Raw genomic sequence first — 12,555 nt, 5'->3', positions numbered from 1 at the left:
TCAGGAGCTCAGGCCTGACCCTGGGCTTGTGAATCAAGATCCCACAAGCCGTGTGGAGCAGGAAAATGAAAAAAATTAAAAAAAAAAAGGAGGAGAACAGCTGCACAATAGCAAGATAAAAAATACGATAATAGGAAACTAACAGATGTGTTAGAAAAAAATTAAAAAAAAAAAGATGGAGCAACAACTGGACGGTAAAACAACTGCAATAGCCTAAGTGAGGAGGTGGGAAGTAAGAAAAAGAAAAAGAACAGCATCCCGCTCTCGGGCTCCCTGGCAGGCACCATGCTCATGGCTCACAGCAGCCCTCAGCTGCTGCTGTTGGACTCCAGCACCCCCCGCCCCTTCGGCGCCTCGAAGCCTTCCACAGAGCCTGGGGCGGTGGCCGGCACTAGGCCTGCGGACGATTCTGCCAGTAAGGACAGCGTGAACGCGGCCTCTGCCCCTGCTGCACCGTCCCCCTCTGTCCTGACAACCCCGTCCAAAATTGAACCGATGAAAGCCTTCGACTCCCAGTTCACAGAGAGCTCCAAAGCCACACCTGGGGCTCCTGCCGTGGCTGGTGTGACCCTGGCGCCTGTGGACGGGTTGAGGGAGCAGAGCCTCGTGAAGGAGCTGCGGCCCCGGGACGCCCTGGACAGCAGCAGCGACAGCAACGAGAAGCTCCCCGTGGCCAAGCCCTCCTCGCTGTCCAAGCGGAAGCTGGAGCTGGAGGGGTAGATGGTGGAGAAGAAGAAGAAGGGGCGGCCTCGGAAGGACTCGCGCCTCCTGCCCGTGTCCCGGTCTGTGCAGTCCCCAGCAGCCCTGACTGCAGAGAAGGATGCCGTGTGTTTGTCTGTCCCTGCACCTGCGCTGAAACGGCCTATGCCAGGCCCCCAGAGAGCCTTCACCCTCCAGGTGAGCTCCGACCCCTGCATGTACATCGAGGTGGAGAATGAGGTGACGGCAGTGGGGGACCTGAAGCTGAGCCGCCTCAAGTGCAGCCGGTTGGGGAAGGAGTGGGAGACGGTGCTCACCAGCCGGATCCTCACGGCTGCCGGCAGCTGTGACGTGGTGTGTGTCGCCTGTGAAAAGCGGATGCTGTCCGTGTTCTCCACCTGTGGTTGCCGCCTCCTGCCTCCCATCCTGCTGCCATCCCCGATCTCCACCCTGCACTGCACCGGCTCCTAAGTCATGGCCCTCACCGCCGCGGCCACACTGTCTGTCTGGGATGTGCACAGGCAGCTGGTGGTGGTGAAGGAGGAGTCTCTACACTCCATCTTGGCAGGAAGCGACATGACGGTGTCACAGATCTTGCTGACACAGCACGGAATCCCCGTGATGAACCTGTCGGACGGAAAGGCCTACTGCTTCAACCCGTCGCTGTCTGCCTGGAGCCTGGTTTCTGACAAGCAGGACTCGCTGGCCCAGTGTGTGGACTTCAGGAGCAGCCTGCTGCCCCAGGACGCCATGCTGTGCGCGGGGCCACTCGCCATGGTCCAGGGCCGCGCCACCACCTCGGGGAGGCAGGCGGCCCGGCTCTTCTCCGTGCCTCACGTGGTGCAGCAGGAGACCACCCTGGCCTACCTGGAGACCCAGGTCGCCGCGGCCCTCACCCTGCGCTCCAGCCATGAGTACCGCCACTGGCTCCTCCTCTACGCGAGGTACCTTGTGAACGAAGGGTTTGAATACCAACTCTGAGAAATATGCAAGGACTTACTGGGGCCGGTTCACTCCTCCACTGGAAGCCAGTGGGAGTCAACAGTTGTGGGTCTGCGGAAGAGGGACCTGCTGAAGGAGCTGCTGCCAGTCATCGGGCAGAACCTCTGCTTCCAGCGCCTCTTCACCGAGTGCCAGGAACAGCTTGACATCCTGAGGGACAAGTAGCCTGTCCGGGTGCCCCAGCCGCAGCAAGGGCAGGACCACACTCTTGCCACTGACCGCGCGAAGGACCGTCCTTACCTCGCTGGGCTACAGGACGAGGAGACGCTGGCAGGAGGTGGGCTGTCCTGCACCAGCACCGGCCCAGCCCCCTGGGTAGACTTCCCCTGTGTCCTGGGCCTGTTGCTCCCTCAGAGGGGGCAGCTCCGACCGCAGTTCGTCCCTCCCTCCAGGCTGGGGCTCTGCCCTGCTGCCCTGGGGCCAGTGAGGCAGTCCTAGGCCTGTCGCCTCCAGCATGGTCCCCAGGTGGACACTAGCCCTGTCACTGTAGGTGCCGTGCTGCTTCAGCTATGACGAATGAGCCATTTGTGAGAGAGAGAAGCTGAGACGTTAGCGTATTATGCAGTCAGTAGACTGACCTGAGACCTATGTAAAAGGAAAGCCTATTCCAACACACAGACTATTTTTGTACTAGAATTTGCTAACTTGTAATATGGAATTTTCCTTTTGGCCAATAATCAGGATTTCCCTATAAGTCACTTGGACATTGGTCACTTGTAGGAAATTTAAACTCTAATTATGACAGCTACATGGAAAGATAATTGTACTGAAATTAACTTGTCTATCTTCATTTGGTTTTCATTTTTAAATGTTTGTAAAAAGAGACTTTTTGGGGGGATGGGGCAGAGGGTGGGCGATTTCTTTTGTAAGTGTAAAATAAATGAACACGCATTGGATACCAAAAAAAAAAAGTTTTAGCCACAGCAATCAGAGAAGAAAAAGAAATAAAAGGAATCCAAATTGGAAAAGAAGAAGTCAAATTGCCACTCTTTGCAGATGACATGATGTTATATATAGAAAACCCTAAAGACTCTACCAGAAAACTGCTAGCACTAATTGATGAGTTTAGTAAAGTAGGAGGATACAAAATTAATGCACAGAAATCTCTAGCATTCCTATACACTAACAACGGAAGAGCAGAAAGAGAAATTAAGGAAACTCTCCCATTTACCATTGCAACACCATTGCAACACAAAATACCTAGGAATAAACCTGCCTAAGGAGGCAAAAGATCTGTATGCAGAAAACTTTAAGACATTGATGAAAGAAATCAAAGACGACACAAACAGATGGAGGGACATACCATGTTCTTGGATTGGAAGAATCAACATAGTGAAAATGACTGTCCTACCCAAAGCAATGTACAGATTCAATGCAATCCCGATCAAATTACCAATGGCATTTTTCACAGAACTAGAGCAAGAAATCTTATGATTTGTATGGAAATGCAAAAGACCCCGAATAGCCAAAGCAATCTTGAGAAGGAAAAATGGAGTTGGTGGAATCAGGCTTCCTGACTTCAAACTATACTACAAGGCCATAGTGATCAAGACAGTATGGTACTGGCACAAAAATAGAAAGGAAGATCAATGGAATAGAATAGAGAACTCAGAAGTAAGCCCAAACACATATGGGCACCTTATCTTTGACAAAGGAGGCAAGAATATATAATGGAAAAAAGACAGCTTCTTCAATAAGTGGTGCTGGGAAAATTGGACAGCAACATATAAAAGAATGAAATTAGAACACTTCCTAACAACATACACAAAAATAAACTCCAAATGGATTAAAGACCTACATGTAAGGCCAGACACTATAAAACTCCTAGAGGAAAACATAGGCAGAACACTCTATGACATCCATCAAAGCAAGATCCTTTTTGACCCACCTCCTAGAATCATGGAAATCAAATCAAGAATAAACAAATGGGACCTCATGAAACTTAAAAGCTTTTGCACAGCAAATGAAACCATAAACAAGACTAGAAGGCAGCCCTCAGAATGGGAAAAATAATTGCCTATGAAGCAACGGACAAAGGATTAACCTCCAAAATATACAAGCAGCTCATGCAGCTTCATAGCAAAAAAGCAAATAACCCAATCCACAAATGGGCAGAAGACCTAAATAGACATTTCTCCAAAGAAGACATACAGATGGCCAACAAACACATGAAAAGATGCTCAACATCACTACTCATCAGAGAAATGCAAGTCAAAGCCACAATGAGGTATCACCTCACACTGGTCAGAATGGCCATCATCACAAAATCTGGAAACAACAAATGTTGGAGAGGGTGTGGAGAAAAGGGAACTCTCCTGCACTGTTGGTTGGACTGTAAGTTGGTACAGCCACTATGGAAAACAATTTGGAGGTTCCTTAAAAAACTACAAATAGAACTTCCATATGATCCAGTAATCCCACTACTGGGCATATACCCAAAAAAAACCATAATCCCAAAAGAAACTTGTACCATAATGTTTATTGCAGCACTCTTTACAATAGCCAGGACATGGAAGCAACCGAAATGCCCATCAACAAATGAATGGATAAAGAAGATGTGGCATATATACACAATGGAATATTACTCAGCTATAAAAAGGGATGAGATGGAGCTATATGTAATGAGGTGGATAGAACTACAATCTGTCATACAGAGTGAAGTAAGTCAGAAAGAGAAGGACAAATATTGTATGCTAACTCACATATACGGAATCTAAAAATGGTACTGATGAACTCAGTGACAAGAACAAGGATGCAGATACAGAGAATGGACTGGAGAACTCGAGGTTTGGTGGGGGCGGGGTTGAAGGGGAAACTGAGACGAAGTGAGAGAGTAGCACAGACATATATATACTACCAACTGTAAAACAGATAGTCAGTGGGAAGTTGTTGTATAACAAAGGAAGTCCAACTCGAGGATGGAAGATGCCTTAGAGGACTGGGGCGGGGAGGGTGGGGGGTACTCGAAGTGGGGGGAGTCAAGGAAGGGAGGGAATATGGGGATATGTGTATAAAAACAGATGATTGAACTTGGTGTACCCCCAAAAAAATAATAAAAAAAAAAATAAAATAAATAAAAATAAATAAAAAAAAGAAAAAAAAGCCAGAAAAGGTCTTCGCTGTGGGGGCGGGGTTTAGACAAGGGTGGGGGGGGGGTGGGGGGGTTAGGCAATTGGCAGGGCATATGCTTAGAAAAGGCCCTGGGGGTGGTGGGGAATGGGGCTTAGGCCCAATGAGGCAGAGGGGTCCAGCAATGCCTCTGGTCCTGGGGTACCCAGCAGGCTCCCTGGGCCCAAGTTGGTGGGAGAAATGCTAGGCACCTCCCCTAGTCCTCCAATCTTGGAGGGTCCCTCCCTCTTGGGTTCTTTTCTTCCTCACCCCCTCTCTCCTATTCCCCTAGGACCCTCACAGCTGCAGGGGGCACTGGAAGGCAGGAGACCAGACTCTGATGCCCAACAGGCTTTCCAGGGCCAGCTGGGCTAGGGTAACACCTGCGGCACATCCCCAGATCTCCCAGTCTCATAGGGTCCCTGTCTGCCTCTCTTCCTCTCCCCCACCCCCCACTCTCCTAGGTCCCAAGCAGCTGGAAGGGGCCCTGGAGTGTGAAAGACCAGGTCCATGAGCCTAGCAGGCTTCCCAGAGCTTGTGGGCAGGGTAAATACCTTCTCTGCCTCCCTTGATCCTCCAATCCCAGAAGGTCCCCTCCCCGCCCACCTCTCCTCTTCTCCCCTGCTTTCCTTCTACACCCCTAGGACCAGTGAGACCTAGAGGGGCCCCTGGAGGACCGAAGACCATGCCTGGGGGTGCAACAGGTCTCCCGGTGCCAAGTGGGTAGGGAGATTTCCCGCAGCGTCTCCACTGATCCTCTTGTCCTGCAAATTACCCCCCCCCCACCGCTGTCTGCCTCTCTTCCTCTGCTCCTCTCCTCCCTCCCTCCCATGCCTGAAAGACCCACACAGCCAGAGAGACCGAGGGACCAGAATTGGGGGCCCAGCAGGCCCACTGGGCCCAAGTGGGCAGGGGAAAGGTCCTCTGCACATCCCCTGGTCCTCTGCTCCTGGAACATCCCAAGACCAGTCTGCCTCTTTTCCTCTTCCCCTGCCATGCTCCAACGTTCCAGGGACCAACGCGTCTGGGAGGAGACCCTAGAGAGTTGGAGGCCAGGCCCAGGAGTCCAGCAGGCTTCCCTGGCCAGTTGGCAGAGGAAATGCCTTCTACTCCTCCCCCGATCCTCTGATCCCAGAGAGTCCCTCCCCCCTTCTGCCTCTCTTCTTTCCCCCCACTGCCTCCCTCCTGTACTTCTAGGACCAATGGCCGGGAGGAGCCTTGGAAGGTGGAGGACCCGCCCAGGAGAAATACCCAGCATCGCCTCCCCTTTTCTTCTGACCTGGAGAGATCCCTTCCCACCCCCACTGTCTGCCTCTCTCCCTCCCCCCCCTCCCCACACCCCCAGGACCCTCATGCTGGAGGCAGGCCCGGAGAGTGAAGGATCAGGCCCAGGAGCCCAGTCAGCCTCCCTGGCCAAGAGGGCAGGTGAAACGCCCTCTTGCCTCCCCGTCCCCCAATCTCAAAGCCCCCACCCCCACCTGTCTGCCTCTCCACCTCTTCACCCCTCTTCCCTCCTTCCCACACCCCCAGGACCCAGGAAGCCCTGAGGGGGTCTTGGAGGGTGGAGGACCCCGCTGGGGAGCCCAGAAGGCCCGCAAGCCGGGGAGCTCAGCAGGCCTCCTGGGCAGGAGAAACCCAGTCATGGTTTCCCGATCTCCCCAGCCCCCAACCGTCCCTCCAGGCTGGAACCTCCCCCCTCACCCAGCCACCCCCCAGGGGCGCCGATCCTGTCCTCCTTCCCCTTCCCCGCCCCCCTGACTTCCCCCAGGTCCTACCCAGCTGCTCCGGGGTTCCTGCAGTCTGCTTGGGCCTCAGGTCCCCCGCCAGCCTCTGGCAACTGATCTATTTGTGGGGAGACGTCTACCTCTCTTCCCCTTCTCCTCTCCTCCCTCCCTCCCACACCTGCACGACCCACTCAGCCACGTCGTCCCGTGTCGCCATCTTGACTCTGCCCTGGAAATTTGTACTTTTGACCCTTTTTGCGCACTTCTCCCACTCCCCACCCCAACCCCACCCCACAACCACCAATCTTTTCTCTTTATCTGTGAGCTTGTGCTTTCGTTTTTTCTTTTTTTCAATTCCACACATAAGTGAGATCCTGTGTCTTTCCCTGTCTGACTTTGCACATAGCATGATGCCCTTGAGGTCCATCCATGTTGTCACAAATGACAAGATTCCATTCTTATTTACGGCTAAATTACATATATATATATAATACATATATTTTCTTCATCCATTCATCCACTGATGGACACTTAGATTGCTTTCATGTCTTGGCTATTGTAAATAATACTGCACGGGGGTGCATATATCTTTTCAAGTTAGCATTTTCATTTTCTTTGGATAAATATTCAGAAGCAGGATTGCTGGATCATGTGATAGTTCCAATTTTAATTTTTTGAGGAACTTCCATACCGTTTGGCATAGTGGCTCCACCAATTTACATCGCCACCAACAGAGCACAAGTGTTCCCTTTTCTTCACATACTCGCCGACACCTGTTATTTCTTGTCTTTTTGATAATAGTCATTCTAATAGGTTCGTTTTTTCTTTAACTGAGAAATGAGGGAGATGGGAGAGAATTCAAAATCTATTAAATTCTCTTTCACAAAGAGGTATTGATAAAAGTGTCTTTTTTTGAAATGAAGTAGGGTCGTTTTTTACATTTAAAAACGTTTTAGAACAAAAAACAGGATATAGAGTTCAAATTCATCAGACAAGAAAAACAGAGAAAATTCATTTCCAGACAGCGACAACAAAAAAAGCAGAACAAAGAAGGTAATAAGTAAGCATAAAAACAAAAGCTTAAAATAACAGAAATAAAACTGCCTAGTGTTCATTGTGAAAACAGATGTGAATGAGCTAAGCTTCCTTGTTAAAATTAAAAGACTCTCAATTAAATGGTGAATTGAAATCTGTCAAGTTTATATCACAGGAAAGTAAAAACCCTACTCTAGGACATGAAAGAAAGTGAATTAACGTCACAATACACCATGTGCTTGATAAGAAGTTTCAACACATTTTAAAGATTTAATTTATTTCTAATTGACTCATAAATACGGTATAATTCTAGTAAATATTCAAAGAGAATTTTTAAAACTTAGCAAAATGGTTTTTAAGTTATTCTGGAAGAATAAACACAGGAGAAATCAAAACAAAAATTGAAGCAGTAGAATAAAGAAGGCTCTTACGTTTAGACATTAAAATATATTTTAAATGTGCATTAATAGAGGGAATATGGTATGGGTATAAAATGAAGGTATCACTGCATTATGTTAGAAATCCCCAGAATAGACCCACATAAATAAGGCAGCATTTCATACTACTGGGTAAAGAATAGATTATTCAATACTTTGTGGTGAGGTAACTTACTAATTATCGGAAATTAATAAAATTGTATCACTATATCATAGCACATACCTAAATGAAGACCAAATTGATTAAAATGTTAAATGTAAAAGATAAAACCATAAAACAACTAAAATAAAGATAAAACAAGGTTAAATTGCTTGATTGCTCAGCAGAGAGGGATTTGTAGACCAAAAGACACAAGAAGAAAAAAACACAACAGAAGAAAACGTAGGGCTTGACTACATAAATATTAAAATAATAATAATAATAATAACAGTAATAATTTCTCTTTTTCAAAAAGTCCATAAATCAAGTTTAAAGGAGAATAAATAAAACTGGAAACTGATGTCACACACACACACACACACACACACACACACAAGGTTAATGTCCTGACTATATAGAAATTAATACCAATTAGAAAAAAAAATAAGCATCTAACTGGAAAAACTGGGCAAAATGCACAAACCGATGAATTACAAATGAAGAAACACAAGTGGCCAATCAACATATGAAAAAATGTTCAACCTCATTAGTAAACAAAAATATTAAAATTCAAACAACATGACTGTCAAACTGAAATGGATTAAAACACACACAATTACTGAGTGCTAGAAAGGGTACAAGAAGCAGGCACTCATACACCTATGGGTGGAGATGTTAGCAGTATACATCAAAAACCTTTAAAATGTTCGTAATCTTGGATATATATATATATATACCATTTCTAGGAATTTATTGTAGGGAAACATTCAAGGATTTACACTAAGACTTACCTGCAAGGATGATCTTTACAGTATTTTAAAAGCAGGTCAAAATTGATGATAATATGTCTAATATTTATACATTATTTCATTTTATCCTCAAACAGCCATGTGAGGGCTACCCTGTTATCATCTCTATTTTAACGGATATGGAGGTAGAAGATCAAAACAACTTAAATGCCCAGTAAAAGAGGATGGCTACACAAGTCAGGGAACAAAAATAATACGAATATAGTAAAGTCATGGAAAACCATGTTTCTCAGAGAATGTAAAGGGACATCGCTAAGCGCTCACAGTACATTTGTAAGCATGTGTGTGTGAACAGGGTACCAAATACATGGTCACATGACTTTGTGAAAAAACACATAGAATATATGTATCTCCCTAGGAGAACAAGGATAGATGGTGAAAGAAAAGCAGAGTGGGGGTGGGGAGGGTGGGGGTGGGGAAGGGAGCGAGAGAAGGCTGTAAATAGTGGTTTCGCTATCTAGGTTATAAAATGGTGATAATCTTAATTTTCTTTTTCTTATCATCCTTTGTCTTCAAATTTTCTTCTACAAACCTGCACTTTTAGAATAAAATAGAATGTTATGGAAGGGAGGGGGACAGCAATGGATGTCATTTCAAAGGTCTTTTGAATGGAGAAGAAGGATTGTTTTCAGATTTACAGCTGAGCCCTAAAGGTCTATCCAAGGTTGCTGGAGTCACTAAAGTTCACAAAGCTACCTGATCCTGGAAGAATAGGACTGATTTATTTACCTTGGAATAATTCCACCCTTTGGTCCAGGGAGACTCTGGCTTAAAAGATACTCCTTAGATCGCTAAGCCCTCCCTCTGGCTAAGGGTTTTGTTCTGAGGCTGAAGCCCCTGTGCATTTTCCAGCTATTACATATGTACTGATGTTCGTGCTTGCATATTGTTATGTCTGCATGCTTTCAGCTCCATGCTGGCCTGGATGGAGTGACAGATTCTACTGCATTGTTGCCTGAATTTCCACAAACTAAGATTTTCACTAGCAGGAATAAAGATCCTCAGAGGTTCTGATCAAGTCGCTGCAGCAAGGTGATGTGGGCTGCAGAGCCAGGGCTTCAATGTAAGATGGGTTGCTAGGGTGTCTGTCAAATCTGGCTGGTTTTAGGACTGAAGCCACCATGATGACCACAGGTAGATGGGTCACAGCTCTGCCCAAGGCCAAGGCCCACAGGCAGGATGGTTCCTTCCAAAAGGGCGGAGCTTCAGAAAACTTATAAGAGGTGGGTTTCCAGGTCAGCGAAATAAGAGATGGCCTTGGATGACAAGATACTATATATAGAAAACCCTAAAGTCCACCAAAAAGCTATTAGAACAAATGAATGAATACAGTAAAATTGCAGGATATAAAATTAATATACAGAAATCTGTTTCTTTCCTATCCACAAATAACAAACTCTTAGAAAGAGGAAGCAAAAAACTATCCCGTATAAAATCTCATCAAAAAGAATAAAATATCTAGGAACAAATTTAACCAAGGAGGTGAAAGACCTATACTCTGAAACCTATAAAACACTGATGAAGGGAATTGAAGATGATACAAAGAAATGGAAAGATATCCTGAGCTCTTGGATTGGAAGAACTAATACTAAAATGGCCATCATTGCAGAATGAGTAGAACTTTGAGTGAACAGGAAAGGAAACTCACCCTAGGCACAAATAGGGAACACTACAAGCAAAGGCAAAGAGGCACAAGAGGGCTCTGGAGCTCGAGTGCCAAGGTTGGAACCTGACTCTGCCACTTACTGGCTGTGTGACCGCGGGCATGTTACTTAACCTCTCTGTGCCGCAGTCCCTTCACCTATAAAAGAGACAATAATCATAGTACTGACTTCATAGGATTGGAGTGGAGATTTAAAAAGTTAATATACATAAAGTGCTTAGAAGAGCATCTGGCCCAGAGTAAGCTCTGTAGGTGTATTAGCTGTTATTACTATTATTGCTGCTACGGTTGCTGTTAACTGCCATCATCTTTGGACGGTTGCCCAGTGTGGACTCCGTGAGGCTGCAGGTGGATGAGTGGTCAGACACAGGATCACAGACGGAACTGGAACCAGACTGGGAATGGCAGGTCCAGCTAGGATTTCAACCTTCTCCTCCGTGGCTCGGTGAAGGGGAGGCTTACACATGCCCATACCCTGGACCCATGGAATGGAAGATCTCTCAGAGCCTGAGCCCCAGGTTCAGTTCCTGCTCTGGCCATCTAGCAGGCTCGGCCTGTCCTCCAGAGACGAGGAATCAACCTCATATGCCCCCACCTTGGTCACGGGGGCCTGAAGGAAAAGGCACAGAGGGCTTCAGGACTGGAATGGGAGTGACCACCCAGCAGCAGAAATTCTAGGCTGTGGATGTGAAACCTAAAGGGAGGCATTGGCACGAAGTGGCCTGGACGCCAGGGCCCCAGCCAGGTGAAATTCGACATGGGCTGGGTTGATGGGGGAGTGAAGAATTTAGGATGACGCCACCGAACGAGCAGGATGCCAGTGAAAATAGAAAACAGCTGTTTCTCACACTCGGCTTTTTAATCTCCGCTTTCCTACCTCGGGTGATCTCATAATCTGGGCTAGTCACTCTAGTCACTTTCATGCACCCCAATTATTTCCATTTAGCCATTAAAGCACCCAGTCCAGTGCAATAGTTAAAACTCAAAGCTTCTTCCCTTTCCTCAGCTTGGGCTTCAGCACAGTAGGGGCAAGAACAAGAGGTTGTCTTCTCTTTTCCTCTCTTTGCATGTCTCTGCCTCATCCACTCCACCAGGCTGCCTTTGGCTCCTCTGGGGATAAAGCAGGAAGAGGGAGAGAGAGTTGGGGCAGGCAAGGCCTCACTGAACTTGCTGTGATTGTTTTGGGCTTGACTGATGTTCAGAGTAACACAAGGACCCCACTTGGTGACATTTTTTTGAAGATGGTCCCAGGCCAGTTCTCTCCTTGGGTCCTGCTGGCCTACGGGGATCCCGGCCTCCCCCTCACTCTGCTCAGTTGGTAGACATGTCGTGAGGCCCAGTGCAGCCTGGCCTCTCCCTGTCTCCTTCACCCTATCAGCCAAGCCTTGACCTCTTGCTTTATATTTCTCAGACGAGTGTCAGACACCAGCTCATTGTCTTCCCCTATTTCCAAGGGGCACATACCTAGTTCTCCAAGAGGTCCTCTCAAAGCCCCCTTCTGCATTTGGCTTAAGGTGAGGGGATATGCCTGTTCTCCCTAAGGGGTATGGCAGATGCACAGTGCATGGACTGCCCTCTCCAGGAAATTGCTCCAGCTCTCACCCTGCAACACTGCAAATCGGACCCTTTATACCTTTGACATGGATGATGAACTAACATTTTCAAAACTGGTCCTGCATGGGTGGTCGAGTATGTTATCTACCTCCTTTCCAGACTGAGAGCTCCTGAGGGCAGGGATTGTATCCATTCACAACAATTCACACTCAGCTCCTCAAACTGCACTTGGTATTTAATTGGCGTAGTAGGCAGAATAACAGACCTTCCCAAATGTCCACACCCTAATCCTTGGAACCCGTGAATATGCTAGGTTCCCTGGCAAAGAGCAATTACAGTTGCAGATACAATTAAGTTTGCTAATTCCTTATTTTAGCGGACCTTG

At 47.2% G+C, this 12,555-nt stretch overlaps 1 pseudogene; it reads left to right on the top strand.

The window, feature by feature from the left end:
- The first annotated feature begins 255 nt into the window (after nucleotides 1-255).
- Nucleotides 256-1,976, top strand: LOC130860667 (protein HIRA-like; annotated as a pseudogene).
- Nucleotides 1,977-12,555: the final 10,579 nt, after the last annotated feature.

The sequence above is a fragment of the Hippopotamus amphibius genome, chromosome 1, assembly GCF_030028045.1.
Source record: "Hippopotamus amphibius kiboko isolate mHipAmp2 chromosome 1, mHipAmp2.hap2, whole genome shotgun sequence".
In the NCBI taxonomy this organism is placed as follows: Eukaryota; Metazoa; Chordata; class Mammalia; order Artiodactyla; family Hippopotamidae; genus Hippopotamus; species Hippopotamus amphibius.
Note: the sequence above shows the minus strand (reverse complement) of the source record. Positions and strands in the feature narration are given on the sequence as shown.